The sequence below is a fragment of the Anser cygnoides genome, chromosome 9, assembly GCF_040182565.1.
Source record: "Anser cygnoides isolate HZ-2024a breed goose chromosome 9, Taihu_goose_T2T_genome, whole genome shotgun sequence".
NCBI classification, from domain to species: Eukaryota; Metazoa; Chordata; class Aves; order Anseriformes; family Anatidae; genus Anser; species Anser cygnoides.
Window position 1 is genome coordinate 10,917,901 of NC_089881.1, and position 15,285 is coordinate 10,933,185.

Sequence of the window (15,285 nt, forward strand, 5' to 3'; positions counted from 1 at the left end):
AACCACGAGGCACCCCCGCAGATGAAACGCCCAGGAACCAGCCGGGGCCTCTCCTGGTCTCCATTTGTTCCCTTTGCGTGGGGCCGAGAGCTGAGCATGGAGCCAGGGGCACCCAGAGCAGGGGGAAGGGAGACAGGAAGAGTCTCTCTGGGAAGACGCTTCATTTTAAAGGGGTTTTGGCCTGCCCCTGGATGTGGGGTCGTCCCTCTGAATCTTCGGGGAAGAGCTGCTGAAATCAAGCCGACTGCTGCAGCCCTTTTGTTCACACAGTCTCCTGCTAGGAGGGACTCTTATTTTATTTCAAAGGCTCAGCAATTTGGATAGGTTTAACCTTTTCTGCGTTCCCTTTGCACAATAGCACAGATGAGCTCCAAAGCCTTCTTCAAGAGCTCGGGCTGAAACAGGAGATCGGGGGGGAGGGAGAAGACACCAAGGAAAACCAAAGGGACCGATGCTGTCATTTCCAGACGTGATTTGCTTGCCAAGCTCCCCTGATATCTTCAGCTCAGGCAGCGCAGAGCCGGCTTTCCCATGAGAAAACATCACAGCGTGACCCCCACCAGCCCCTTGTGGGGCTGCGGTAGCCCAAGGGGGCCCCCCAAAGCCACGGAAGAGCGGGGCTGAGCCAGGCTGGCGATGGGGGACCTGCAACAGGAGGAGAGAACCCCCGGGGGGGTACAAGGTGCAGGACCCCCCCAGCCCTCCATCCCTATGGATCCTCATGCCCGTGGCAGCATCCCCACCCTGCTGACACCTCTTCCAGCCGCGATTCCCATCCCATCCCCAGCCCCTCCGGGCTCTGAACCACGGTCCGGCCCCGCAAATGCCCCCAGTAGCGGGGAAAGGCGCCTTCCGCGCGGGGCAGGGCAGCGCTTCTTTGATGTTAGAACAACAAAGGCGGGCGCGCAGAAGGGAAGGTAATCTAAATGCCGGCGAACAGCAGGCTGCGTTTCAAAAGCAACATCAATAGCTTTGAAAATCAATTTCTCCCAAGGAAGCAAGCTGCTCTTCCTGGGCTCCTCCAGCACCCCGAGTGCTGCTCTCCCCCTCGCCAAGCTTGCTGGAGCTGCTCCTCTTTTAACGGGGCCTTTGGAAACCCACTGCTCCCCAGGCTGGGGCAGCCCCAGCTCCCTGCAGCAGGCAGGGGGCTCGGGGCACACGGGCTGCTCTGCTGCCTGCTGAGCCAGGGCAGGAGCCAGGGCAAGACTCATTCCGGGTCACGTCACCTTCCCGGCCCCACGGTGCACGGGGAAACCTACAGAAAGCAATAATTTCATGAGCAGCTGGCGAGAGGAGGTTTGCAGAGGGAAAGACAGGAATAAGGCAAGCGGAGGGAGCTGAGGGCAGCCCCGGCATCCCCAGGGACAAGCGTGGCCTCAGCCGTCACTGCACAGGCCTGCCCCTCCCCAGCATCGCAGCAGGATTTGTTCATTTTCCGCATTTCAAGCCCGCTTCCATAATCAGGAAAGCCACAGCTTTTGTGTCTGCTTGGTTTGTAACACAAGCTGCAATCCCGCATGCTCAGGGCTCCCGGAGCTGGGGCTTAGGAGCAAGCAGGGAATGCTTTTGCTACCTGAACACTGCCATTGTTTACTTTGGAACAGCTCCTTTAAAAAATAAAATGGTTTTGTGTCGACGTTTCCTAAGCAAAACATTTTGAGTGTTTTGATTTGTTTTATTTGCAATGCTCGTTTGCACAATCTTTTAAGATCAGATGCAATTAACATGAAAAAGTAGCAAGATCTCGCAGTTGTTCCTCGTGATCACAAAATGCTTTAGTTTTACTTCTTTGTCTGCTATGTATTAAAAAAAAATAAAAAATAAAAATAATCTGTTCCTAACTCCATCGCATTAAAAATGGCCAGAAGCTTGAAAAAGCTGCCCGAGAGCCTCTCAGCTCAGCCCTGTGACCCCCCCTTGCACCAGCACCACATCGTCGTGGGGCCGCTCAGCCAGGTTCACCATTACCCAATTGTATTGTTTTAGTGGTTTATTATTTTGATTTTCATGCAGAGCAGCCTGTTCCAGCTCCTCATAACAAAGACAATTATGCTAACTTTATTGGATTTGCATTCAGGGCTGATTTGTCAGAATTGTATATTGGTTCTGGGAGATGGCAGGGGAGGGAGAAATGGTGCATTTGCTTTTCATGATTACAAAAAATAAAAAATATAAAAAAAGGTATAAAAATCATCTCTGTTTCATGCTCTCTTCCAGCCAAGCCCCTTCCTGGTGCTCAGAGCCATCGATGCTGCCCGTGACCCTCCAACCCCGCTGCAGCGCAAGCTCTGGTGCCAGGCTGCGGCAGCCAGCAGGACGCGGTGCAAATGGGGTAGGAGAGGCTGCAAACTGGGGGTGCCTTTGTCCTACCGGTGCCTGGGAAGGGGCCGAGCCGCAGAGCTGAACGCTCGCAGCCCTTCCTGGGCTGGGCACGCTGGGCACGAGGAGGGGGCTTCACACTGGGCATGCTGGAGAGGAGCGGCTGCGCCTCGGAGGGACGCTGCCCAGACCGACTGCTGAAAAACCCACTCCTACGTATTTTCTACTGCTCTGACACCATCGTCGATGCTCCGACTCTCCCACAAGTCCCACTTTTGAATTTTTATGCCCCTGAGGTGTAACAAGGAATATGCCGATGTTTTTTTCTTTTTTTTTTCCCCTCCTTTACAAGACAGATCTCTTCCACCTGCACTTCGTCCAGATGTTGTGTGCATGACTAAGAAGGAAGGTTTTTATTGTCTCCTTGTTACGGGTTCTGTATTTAAAATCACCGAGTTACTTCATTCTGCCTTTTGGAGCTTCTTGATGCCTGCTAGTAATTGGAAAATGTCAGGATTTTTCCAGACTGTCCCATGTTTCTTACTCCATTGTCAGGGAAGCGCTGTCAGGGGGATCTTTTCCATGACTCCTCACACCTAGAAAAAGCGCTGAAGCCTGCAACAAGAGGAATGACCCCCGGAGCCCGACAATGCATGCCAGAACCTGGAAAGCTCTCCTCAAGCATCCCAGCATGTTTCTGGTGTAACGAACCGCTGCAGAGGGACCAGCAGCACGGGATGGGTGTCACGCCATCACTGGTGCTGGGATGCTGTGCCACGCCGTTCCCCACGTTGCGTGGCTGTGGTCCTTTAAAAAGCTTACGCCCTGTGTACTTTCTGCACTTGGTGAAATACCCAGATTGACCCGATTTGCAGTACTTGGACTACGGATAGCATGCAGGCCCCCAGAGGAACTCCAATATTGAGAAATTTCCCACAGAAGATTTATGTCCCACTGGCATTTGAACTTTTATTTCCTTTATTGCTGCGCTGGGCGTAGAACAGAGATGGAGAAGGAGTTTCAGAGAGGACAGTGCTAATACCCTTCACGTCAACGCAGAGCATCCAGGACATGGTTCCCATGACCATGCATTTGTTCCCATCCCACAGCCAAAACTCTTGCTCATAGCATGGATCCTTCTGGGTCACGCTCTCGAACTAGTTCCTTCCTAGCCCTCCTGGCTAGAGCACTAATGGAAAGGAGACCTAGCAAATATGCTTAAATAACAGACTGCAAATGATTGAAAAAGGGGTTAAGTGAGTGATATGAATCATTAAAGGCTGTGGGTGGATCCTACAGCGGGGAGAAGAATGGAGGCTGCGCAGCCCCCGGGCGTGGGGGCTGATCGTGGATCTGCCCTCCTTCCCCAGGGACCCGGCCCTGGCACTGAGCAAGCCTACGCAGCCCCCCAAAAAACCTGTCACTGCTGCACTCTGCTGCTAGGCACCACCAGTACCCGCAAACCTCCGCAGCAGGTCTGAGTGGAGTCGTCTGATCTGGGGGGAAGTCTGCAATCAGTTGCTTTAAGAAGCACAGAAAGCTTCACTTGTAAAAAGCATCCCCCTTCTCTTCCACTCCATACACGTTCACGTGGCCGTGTGCTCCGTGCTGGTTTGGGTGTGCTGGTTTGTCCCCACGGCAGCACCAAGAGGCTCTGGTGCGAGCCGAGACGCTGCACCGCGCCGTCCCTGCTGCCTGGGGCAGGGGGCATGAAGGTGTGCGGTGGCACCCGAACCACGGGGCCTGCTGGAAGTGCAGGGGAGCACAGGGCTGCAGCAGATCCAGCGGCGATGGATGCTCCAGTGACACCTCAAAAAGGGCCAGGCTCACCTTAAAAGTCTCCTCTGGGGACTGAAGCAAGAAAAAGAAACAAGTTCTCCTAGGTCTCTCTGTACGTGCACTTTTTTCTCTCTTGGACTGGGGCACTGCTCCTCGTTGGCTGGCTCAGTACAGTGCCCGTTTCCAGAGGCAATCACTGCAGCAGCTGAGCAAAGCAGCTGCTGGGGAATTTCTGGGTGCTCCAGCTCTGGCACCCTGCTGCGGGTTGCTTCAGCAGAGCTATTTCCAGCTGCTTGCCTGCCTGGATGGGAAGGAGCCAACAGTTTGGCTCCACAGTTTATTAAACTTTGCATCTTTGTGACAAGGTGTGAACCGGTGCTCTACATTAATTTTCCAAAGCTTTTACATGCCGGGGAAATTACCAGCCACGGAGCAGGGAGCAGTGGGAAGAGAGCAGGTTTCACGCTGGGGACGATCACTCGGTGGCGACCAGCGAGGCGAGCAAGCGATGTGCGAGGAACCTCCGTGCTGCAGCCCCGAATGAGGTCTGGGAGCGGGGACTGTCACCTCGACCGTGGCACGAGGGGTAGCTCGGGGTCTGCTCCCCTGTGGGCACAGCCAGGCGGGGCTGCAGGGCTCGGGGCTGTCCCAGCAGGGATGTGACCCAGCCTCAGCAGCTGCTCAGCGGCTCTCTTGCTTGTCTCCATTCCTGCTCCTCCTTCAGCCGGCTCGCCTCACTGACAACGGCAGAGGATGAGTGCCACAACCCGCAGAATCAGCTCTCTGCATGGCTTGGCGTTTCACATGTGGGGAGTTTAGGACTGGTGCTCCTGCTCCAGAAGCAGAGCGGATCCACACGCAGGTGCCAGCCCTGCCAGCTCACTCCTCACTCATCTGTACCCAGCTGTTTGGGCCTGTGGGTTGGGAAATCCAGTCCCAGGGCTGATTAAACACCTGTATGCCCACTTTGCTGCTCTCCTCATCTCTCTGGTAGTGGCCAAGCACCAGCAAGGAGATGCCACAATTTTCAGTTCCTTCACAAAGCTGAGATCTTGTGCTGTTGGCACTGCTGGCTCTGCCGAAAGACTCACGCAGGAACCCTGCTGTGTCACAGAGGGCTTTTTTTCCTGACTTTTCACACACTGGATTAATTTAATTTCATTTTGGCAATAGCAATAATAGAGCAAAAATCCATTTTGACATATGTTCCACATCGTGCTATGGGGATTTCAGTTACAATACTTACTTCCCATAGGCCTAATGCACTGCTCAGAAATCAGTGGGCACTCAAGACAAATAACGTGTCCTAGAGACCATGAAGGGACAAGGCACAGCCTGTGTTGCACAGTCCTTGTGGCAATAACCTCACCTTGCCCGTTTGTCTTGGAGCTATAGTCTCTGTCTACACGTACTGGGGAGAGCCTGCCCTTAGGACCCTGCTGTGGAAGGGCAGGACCATCTTCTGGAGCTGCCTGCCTCTGAATATAGGAGATTACAGGGCCCTAAAAAAAACAGGTTTGCCTGGAAGCCTAACTTTGAGGAGCCCAACAGTAGGTGAGATGGATCTTCTACATCAAATCAACTGGATCCCATAGTGATTTCTCTGGGGAGCTGGCATGGGAATTGCTTTATACCGGTATTACCCTGACTCCCTTACAGCATTTGTGGCGTGAGTTAGGGGATGTTTGGAGTGATGATTTCCACAGTGAGATCTAACAATACCCCTTTCCAGCAAAGTACCAGCACAGAGAGAGGATGGGATGAGACAGGCAGCTTCTGCATGCATTCAGTCGTGCTAGTCTTCATTTGTGCCTCCGCTGGGCCTGAATTAAGGCCTGAGCCTATAGGCCCTGGTTATGTTAAATCTCTTCAGAGAAGTATCTACAACTGAGAGCAAAACTGAAAACTGCTGCTTTGGATGAAATCCTGGAAACACATCCTGGACTCCCCGATGCACCATAAAGCTGCTACGTGCCCAACAAACGACATTCCTCTGCTGTGGGCCACCACAACCTGTAAGTCTCATCACAAATCTGCAACTCATCCAGCATATGGGGACCACACCGCCTCTAAGACTTGTGCAAGGATTACTGTGAGCACAAGGGGACTTGCACCAGCGGAGATGAGGCTCAGTGATCGTGTCCATTTGGTCACACAGCCTCCAGGCGCTTTCGTGTGGTAGAAAGGCTGTTTCGAAAGCCCACCTCCCAGTGGGCCACATACCTTTCCTCGAGTTTTTGTCCTCGGCGCACCACCTGGAGCTCATTCAGTCCGGTTTTAAGGCAGCGACTTGGATTGCAAGAGTCTTGCTGACATTTCGGGATCAGAATGAATGACACGTCAGCAGGTAACTGCTGGGGCTTCTGTCCATTTCTCTCTAATAAGGCACTTCTGCCTATCAGATGAGGGCATTTTGGAAACCTTTACAAAAAAAGCACTGCTCACTCTATTCTCTTCAGTCCCATTTTGCCCAGTCTCTGCTTACAGTGAGTGCTTTGGCAGCTTTCATTTCTCTGTCAAGCTAATCAGATCCACTGGGAACTAAAAAGGAGGATTGAAGTGAGGTGAGGTGCTGACAGTTCAGTTTTCCAAGTGGCTCCTCACAGGACCTGTGGACAAGTCTTCTACAGCCTGATCTTCCAGGCATGGGATGAACACAAATCCCAGGAGCTCTGCTCTTTCAGTGTAAGCTCTGAAACACCCTTCTCTGAGCTCTGAGCGGTGGAAAGGAGAGAGGTGGATGTAGAGGAAGAAGCTAATCTGAACGCGAACGAAGGACTCGTTATGCATGTGGAGGACGTGGTAGCCTCAGGGATATAACAGAGGAAGGCAAAAAGGGCTGGAAGAGTATTGCTGGCTGCAGGGAGACGCCTGCCTGGCCACTGTGTGCTGCAGGGAGCCCCAGCGGGGAGGTGCAGCCCCTGACGAGGCAGGGGAAGAGCTCTGCTCTCGCAGCTGAGTGTCGCAAGGAGGCCACGCCAGTGATGTTGTTTGCACGAAAGCCTGGACAGCTCAGGAGCAGTGAGATCGTGTTTGTGGACAGCTATCCTGGCTGGCTGCCCGCAGGCAGTGATTGTCTCCTTGGACAGAACAGGAGGACGGGAACAAATGACGGATGGCCAGGTTTTGGCGAGGTCCCACTTCCATAACACCAAAAGCTCAGGAATAGAGCTGGGAACAATTACTTCACAAACTCCAGAGGTTTGGTCTCTCGCAAGCCTCGCGGTGCACTCAGCAGAGATCTCTCTCCTCCATCTCTGGCCACTTGCTCCTGGCTAATGGTGCACAGCCTGTGTAGCAGCAGATGTGCTAGAAGGAGACAGAGGCTAAAAATAAAGATAATGAAAGCAGTATGTCGCATCCACGCTGCTGGCTGATAATGAAAGAGTGTGCGGCGATGCTCTCTTGTCTGAAGGGGGCAGGGATCCAGCGGATGTGAGAAATGCTTGGAGGCCTTCCTGGTGGGATACACCCAAACCGCGGCAGGAACCTATGCTTCCCCCACGGCACAAAGACTGGTTCTCTCTCCAGCCCTGCTCCACCACCAGAAGCAGCCTGAAGACAAGCTGGACAGACAAGATGGATCCAAGCACCAGCTGTCTGCAAGGGGCTTCCTGCCTCGCCACACGACTGCTGTCAACATGGGCCAGCGCCTGGCCAACAGCAACATCTGGATGGAGTTGACTCCAGCCAAAGTTTGTCGATGCTGGTTGGCAGAGAGAAGTGCCTGAAGGAGACTCCGGTCTCACGTGGGCTCTTCAACCACAGTCTCCCCAGGAACACGAGGCACCGTGACCGGTCTCTTGTTTTTTTCACACCTCCTCTCTAGGAAAAAAACAGCTAGGACAAGTTTTTGCATCTTTTGCATCCTCTACAGGTTTAGGTGAAAGCCTAATGCCTACGCTGCAGAGCAGAAACTGGGACAGGAGCCTCTCCAGCACCAGCCCCACGTGTGAAGACCGTTCCCTCACCGTGTTTTCTCCAACACAAACACAAACCTGTGTATAGCTATGAATAAGCAATGGAAAACAAACCAAGTCTTCCCCTACCCCCCAGCACTCTCCTGCATTCACTTCTGCTGGGGAACTGGATGGGAAAACAAACCACATGAAGCAGACACTAGTTGAATTGCTCAGGGCACTACCAGAAGGTGTTCAGATAGCGAGGTGTTAGGAACACGCACAGGCAATTGGACAATGAAAGGCACTGGCAAAATAATGAATTCTGCCAGCATTCAGGACCTGCTGGGTAAATGACTCGCTGGAAGCAGCCTGCCTTGCCCGAAACCCCTGAGGAGATGAGATGGGAGCTTGCAGCTGGTTGTTATGTGCCCAGCTCCAGCCAGAAGGCCAACGTGCAGCTGCACGGCCTCCCCCTCCTTCAGCCCCACGGGAAGTTCTGAGCAAGATCAAAAGCTCAGGGGGGAAGAAGAGGAGGACAGCAAAGGCCAGCACGACAAACACCCTCTCTTCCTTTCTCTCCAGGGAGCTCACCGTCCCTCCACATTTCCACCCTGCCGGTGGGAAGCGCGTTTTCCAGCCATGTCCACTGCAGCGCCTCGAGCACAGGCACATCAGATGAGTGCTCTGACGTTGCCCACAGGAGCAAGCATAGGAAGAGGTATCCCTGTGGTCACTGCTTCCTCCTCAGCCCCCTTCCACTGCCTCTGCCGCCAGAGGGGTGAACCCATCCCACGGCACGGCACTCTGTGCCGACAGCAGCTGCCCCCTACAAGAGGAGGCTCCACTGCTAAGGTCGTACAGCATCCCCCGTTCATCCGCAGCCTGCCAAACTGTAATGGCTCATGAAAAAATTGCCCGTGCCCACAGCCTGCTTTGGGCTCAAATTTGTTGTTGATAACATTAACAAAAGCGGTGACACCGCATTTTCAGTGGATGCCAGGAAAACGCTGCCTGTGTTGGAAGAACATGAGGCTGTTGTGTCACACGCTTGAAAATCAACAGTAATTTAGTTCTCTGTGATCAAATCTGCTGCTATCACAAAATCCTATCTAGATTAGATTAAAATAAGTGTATCGTTTCTTGCTGCTTTCACACAGAGGTGCTTGAGAGAGGTTGCCTCCATTTTGGTCCTTCCACGAGCGATGAGTGTATGCGTGAATCGTGGCAGGCCTCTGCAGCCTCAGAGGCCGCGGTGCACCCATGAGGTGGGCACGCAGGGGAAGCGACCAGTTAACTCCTGCTGCAGGGAGCAATGCTGGGTGCCAGCCGGCAGATCCTGGGCGTAACTCTCACAGCACACCTCTGCTAGGAAAGCTCAAATCCTTGCTGCAGGAGGCTAGCAAATAGCAGCCTCCAAAATTTACATATGGCAAGTAACTGGAAAACTAAAATTCATTGCTAGGGATGGGTGGGAACAGGCTGCCTGCTGAGATACACCCAAGTCAGTCCCTTGGTCACACTGCCACTTAAAACCAGTCTGCCAAAGCCATTGTAACGGGCACTAGAAGAGAACTCTTCAACAATACCCACTCTTCGTACCCACCATACTCAACTACACCCTCTTGTCGTACCAGCCATACTCAACCATATCCACTCTGTACCACCCATACTCAACCATACCCACTCTTCATACCAACCATTCTCAACCATGCCCTCTTGTTGTACCAACCATACTCAACCATACCCACCCTGTCACTTCAGTGCTTCTAGTGACTAGTGTGGAGGTGCGGGACTCTCCGCGTTGGAGCTGGCCCCTGGGATTTTTCATGAAAGAGCACTGTGTTCTCAGACTTACTGACATGAGGATGGTCACACGGAATAAGACATGATTCCTATTGCTCTTCTCTCCGTCTCTCCCAAACTACCTGTCTTTACTAGGAACATGACTGGAGGAAATCAAGCAGCCCTGAGCCCCAGAACAACAAGGGACAAAGAGCCACCATCCTAACCACGCAGGGACAGAGCGGGGAAGGTCACGGGTACTGCCAACACCCTGAGATACTTTCAATTTAGAAATATTCAGAAAAATAAATTGCAGTCCTCAAGGTGGTGATTGGCAAGAAAGCTTGAATCATCTCTCCTATGCTTACCAAAGACTGCTGTGCAATGCATTAAATGACCATGCTTATTCCCCCAGCCTGCTTTTCCCCACCAAAAGAAACTCTATGTCAAAAACCACAAACAAAGATCACAGCCTCCCTGTGCAAGTCCCTGAATAGGTCCTCTGCCATCGCAGAGAAGGGAAGCTGTCAAGTCACAGCCCATAGCGTCCATAGCGTCGGTGAACCTATTGCAGCCACCTTCTCCGTGTGCTTAATACACCGACATTTAATAAGGTCCCTTCTCCAGCTCCCAGAAGCCGCCTTCATGCCTCACTGACTTGCATCAGACAGTGAGAGCTTCACCAGGAACAGCTGCACTAAGTTTGACAGAGCTGGTTTGGCAAATGTCCTTTCCCTTTGCCTGCTAACAACATCCCCCCCCTCCGTGAATGCAGCATGCTCCATTTCAGTCCTTTTTCATCCCCATCACTAATGAAGCTGATGGAAAGCAAGGAGTAATTGTGTTTGCAGGTGACAGGGTTGGAAGTGCATTGCTGGGAAACACGTACTTGGCAAGAAGTCCCGGTTCGGAGGTGAGGGAGGGCAGCCAATTGTGAAATCCCTGGCAAAAATGTTTGTGTCAAAGCAATGCTGCTCTGCTCAGCCCAGCTGCCGCAGAAAATACAGGAGGAAGGTGCTTGGAGGAAAACAGCGCAGTCAACAAGAGCTACACAGCGCTGGAGAACCTTCAGGGCACAGCAAAACCCCTGTGACAGCTTTGTGACAGCCAAAGCGTTCCCAGGTTTGCCCGGGGCCACTGGGGTCACCCTGCAGAAGGTGCGTATCTTGTAAAGTGGGGGTGACCACGGCCTGTCAAGAAATCTGGGGGATGGACTAGGGAAGTTGCAGTGCCTGAAGAAAAACACGGTTACCCACAAAACGCACCTGGGTGAAATTCCTCCAGGGCCCAGACCACATCGGGGAGGACTCAGCAGTCGCTACAGCCTGGGCTGCTCCTCCACGTGGGCGCCCGCCTTGTGCACCCCAGCCTCTAGCAGTACATGGATGTGCTGGCACTGCCTGCAGCCACGGCGCCGTTTGGGCAGGTGTCCCCATGTGGGCTATGAGCTCCTGGGCATGCAGCGCCAAGCAGCAGGGTTGAAGGGGAGACGGCCAAGAGCCTGTAAAGGTCCTCCCTGGTCATCGAAGTATGGTGTGGTTGTGGTTTCCCCAGTGCTACCCAGCTGTTTTCTTAGGTGTTCCACCCTGCTGCTTCCCTCTTCGCATTTGAGTTAATACCTGGTCTTTCATCCACGAACAGGCAGCGGAGACTGAGGCTAAATTATTTCTGCAGGCAACTTTCTCCTCGCCTGCACGCCAGTTAGTTATCTGCGTCATGTCACAAGTTTGGCTGGAGTAAGGGCAGGGACGTTGTGACCTCTTCAAGGCGGGGATATTGTCCTGTGCTTGCTGTGAAGTGCCACGCACATTTATGGTACCGTAGAAATAATAAATAATAATAGTAAGTCATCAAAGAAGTGCACCTCAGGGAGGAGTCAAATCATGGACTGCAGCGAGAAGCTTTCACTTTGGGCATAACTATTACACACGAGCTGGTTATTGCAGAATGATTTCCTTCAAGGGTGTATAGCCTGAACTCTATTAAAATGGATGTTCTGGTGGTGACTTATGAATTTAGAAACCAAGAGCTGCACTCTGCTTCCAGCTGCACAGGATGGAAATCTGGGGTCGCTCTGCTGGCCTCATTCATGCATGGAGGCTGTGATTCCAAGAGCCAGAGCTACCGAAGTCACTGCTGCCAGAGCACGAAGGACTCTGCATCCAGCTGCCAGACACCATATTGTCCCGAAGCCTGCCCAAATCAGCTGAGATTTGCAAGGATATGGAGGACGGGTAAGCACCGAGTCAGAAATCAACTTGGTTATTGGGGCAGAGAGGATAAAATGCGATGGCACAAGGTCCCTTTGTCTCAGGTTTAGCTTTCGCTCGCATTGGACAAGAGCACAGAAATGAGAGCCCACCAAGCAGACATCCCGAGCAGAAAGCATTTGATCACGAGGCCCAGCTGCTACACCTGACCTTAGCAAAAGAGCAATATTTTATTAATTGAGGTCTTCCAAATTAAACAAAAAGCAAAGTCTAACTTTGCAGCAAACGAGACCTTTGCGCCTTCCGGCTGCTTTTGTGAGCCTGCTCGGTGAGGAGCAGCAATTAAAAGCACTTTGAGCAGACAAATGGTGACTTAAGCAGCTGGGGAGGGTGCAGTGGTTAAAAAAAAGGGGGCAAAGCGAGGGGCTCTGCTCACCGGGCTGCTTCCACCCCGCAGACCTCAGGAGAGCAGAGCTATGGGGGCTGCACCTCGCTGGAGGAGACGGGCTCCTCTCCTGAGCCCTGGCATCCTCCGGAGGCAGCAGCTCGTAGCAGCCCTGGAGATGAACCTGCAAGCTGCCTTCTAGGGCAGGGAAAGCCCAGCACACAGTGGCCAGAGGCTGCTACGTGCTAATTGTAATTGCAATTTTAACACGGTTGTTAAAACGTTTCCTCCCTTCTCGAGGCACCCAGCTCTCCGTGGGCGTCAGGGCTGGCACCTCGGAAGGCCTTCGGGTGCTGGGGGCCCATCGTTTCCGAGGGGTTTTGGGGAGACGGTAGGAGCTAGGTGTCCGAAACGCACCAGGAACCCAGCCTAGTTGGTAAATCCCTCCCTCGACACTCACATTTTCGGGATGCCCTCAGGACAGAACCGGCTCAAGCACTGAAGAAGCACAGGGGGCACTGGGCACATTACTGGGGAGGCGGAATCCCAGGTTTACGAGAGGGCAAGTTAACAAAGAGGTTTCTTTCCCCAGAGCAATAATGACACGAGAGGGGCTGAGCAGTCAGACAAGACCCGGTGCGGGGCCCAGGGGTGGCAGGCACCCGGACCCCCATCCTCCTGACACGCACCCCGAGCCTAAAACATTGCTGTTGTCCTAAAACACCGGCACATCGCCGCAATGCTGACTGGCACGGACAATCCGCACTGCTTTGAGGAAAAAAAATACAAATTCTAATCCTCTCCCCTCCTTTTCTTATTAGCAGTGTGCAGGCTGCCATGCCCTAATCCCAGAGCCGTGGCGGTGCTGGCGGGGCCCCGCACGCGCGGTGCCCGCTGCGGCTCGGCACCAAAGCCCTGTGCAGGCGGCGATAAGTGGATTCCCCCTCATCGCATTAACAGAAGTCACAAAAAAAAAAAAAAGAAAAGAAAGAAAGAAAAAAGGAGGTAAAGGGGAAAAGCAAAACACGGCGCAGCCACCGAGTGAAAAACATTTCATTCTTCTCGGCAGCTGGAAGCAAGGCAGATAAGTGAGCGCTGGCTCCCCTCCAGCGTCGGATTTTCCCCCTGCGAGGCCGGGGCTGGGAGCAGCTCTCAGCCGAACCCGCGGCCACGGCAGCCCCGGCCAGGAGGAAGGATCCGTGCTGGAGGAGATTGATGGCAGCGTGCTCCTGGGGGGAGCTCAGCTGTGTCGCGGGCTGTCAGGGGTACTGGAGGGCGAGGTATTTACCTCCCCACAAACCTGGGATGATTTACCTACCTTTTCGCTGGTGTTGCTGTTCACAAATGGGTGTCCAGGCGGTGACAAGAATCCCAGCCAAACGCACGGAAGGGCTGACGAAATTTTACATTTCGTGCTGGCTGAGGGGCAGAAGGGAGAGCTGCAGCCCAGGGGCTGGGTTTCCTTAAAAGCTGCCCCCAAAAGCTCGGATCTTTTAGCATCAGGAGAGGAGGCCGGCGCTGAAGCTGTGTTTTTCCAAAGCCAGCAGGAGCGGTACCCTGAGTGCAGCCTCTCCACGGAGCTGCCCTCGCAGCAGCCCAACCGAGGGGTGTCCCCGAGATGCACGCCCCTCCGCCAAGCACTGCGGTGCCACGGGCAGTGCCTTTGGCCCCACAAAAGTTTTCCTGCCCTAAGCCCCCAGTGCTCAGGGTCCAAGAAGCCTGCCCGAGTGGGGACACCAGACGCAGCCCAGCCAAGAATGGATGGCAAAGTCCAAAGCCTACGCAAGCCTCATGGTAAACCAGCCTATTAAACACCCTGATGAAGCAGGGAGGCCATGAAAAAGCAAGGAACCAGCATCCACAAAGCCAACAAAGCCTGGCAGCTGGCTCGGTTCCTCCCCCACCCCGTGCCTTGTTTTCCCATAGCCTCCCCTCCATCCAGCAACGAACTGCTCCTGCAGCAACCTAGCTGCCCGCTGCGATTATTTCTGGCCCTTTCACAGTGGTTTGCAGCATTATTCCTCGTATCACTTTGTTGGGCTTGCAATTAGAAACAATCCAGCCCTATAATGGCCACCATCATCCCTGGAGGGGGTCCCAGCAGCTTTTTCCGTCCCCCTCAGCGCCAGCCCGGGGACAGGAGGGCAGGGATGCTCTCACTGCTCAGCCTGCCGAAGGTCAGGGCACGGCGCAGGGCAGCACAGGGGCTGGAGGCAAAACCAAAGGAGACTAATTCCTGCTCGTGGGAGAGGTGACCTGCAGGGAAGGGCTGGGGATTGATTTAAAGAGGGGAAAGGATGGAGGGAGACGAGGAAGACCTTTTTATTCCTTTCACTAAGTTCTGCAGCTGCTTGACAAAGCCAGGCTCCAAAAACGCCGAGGCTATCAGCCCAGAGCAGCTGTTTTCCCCTCTCTCAGCCCATATTTAATGTGTGTTACATGCTGCCCAACCACGCCAGGCAACTGCAGCTCTCCCCCTTCACTTGCTGCTCCTTCTGGGTGAAGGCAATGCAGGAACGCCGCTGCCAGCGCTGCCTCTGGAAGGGCCTTCGCACGGAGAGGACGAACCCATGCCACTTCGCCTGGCTTGGTATGGACCAGCTCCTGCCGAAACCCTAGTTCGGGGAGGAAGATGCTGGGGCTGGAGGAAGAGCAGTGAAGGTCCCCAGGGCTGGCTGGCCAGACGGTACCCGGAGGAAGAGTTTGGGTTAAGTGCTGCAGGAACAAGCCCATGGGGACAGCAACGGGAGAACATTTGCTGGAAGGAAAGCGGTTGCTTGGGCTTATCTGCGCTGGGGTGTTGCTGTAAATGTCTACGCAAGCAAATGTTCTTGGCAAACTCGAGGATATCCAGGACCAGAGATAGCCTCCTGAGCCTGCAGCCTCATAAAGCTGTAGTTAACGTTAA

General features: G+C 53.7%; 1 protein-coding gene across 10 annotated transcripts in view; it reads right to left on the reverse strand.

Moving 5' to 3' along the window:
- The window catches only part of LOC125184459 (nucleolar protein 58-like), a 55,198-nt gene extending 41,194 nt beyond the window's left edge, over window positions 1–14,004 (reverse strand). For all 10 annotated transcript variants that reach the window (XM_067002214.1, XM_067002215.1, XM_067002209.1 and 7 more), the window contains exon 1: window positions 13,696–14,004. The gene's annotated coding sequence lies outside the window, so the exon portion shown is untranslated. The remainder of the gene's footprint in view (window positions 1–13,695) is intronic.
- Between the last annotated feature and the right edge of the window lie 1,281 nt (window positions 14,005–15,285).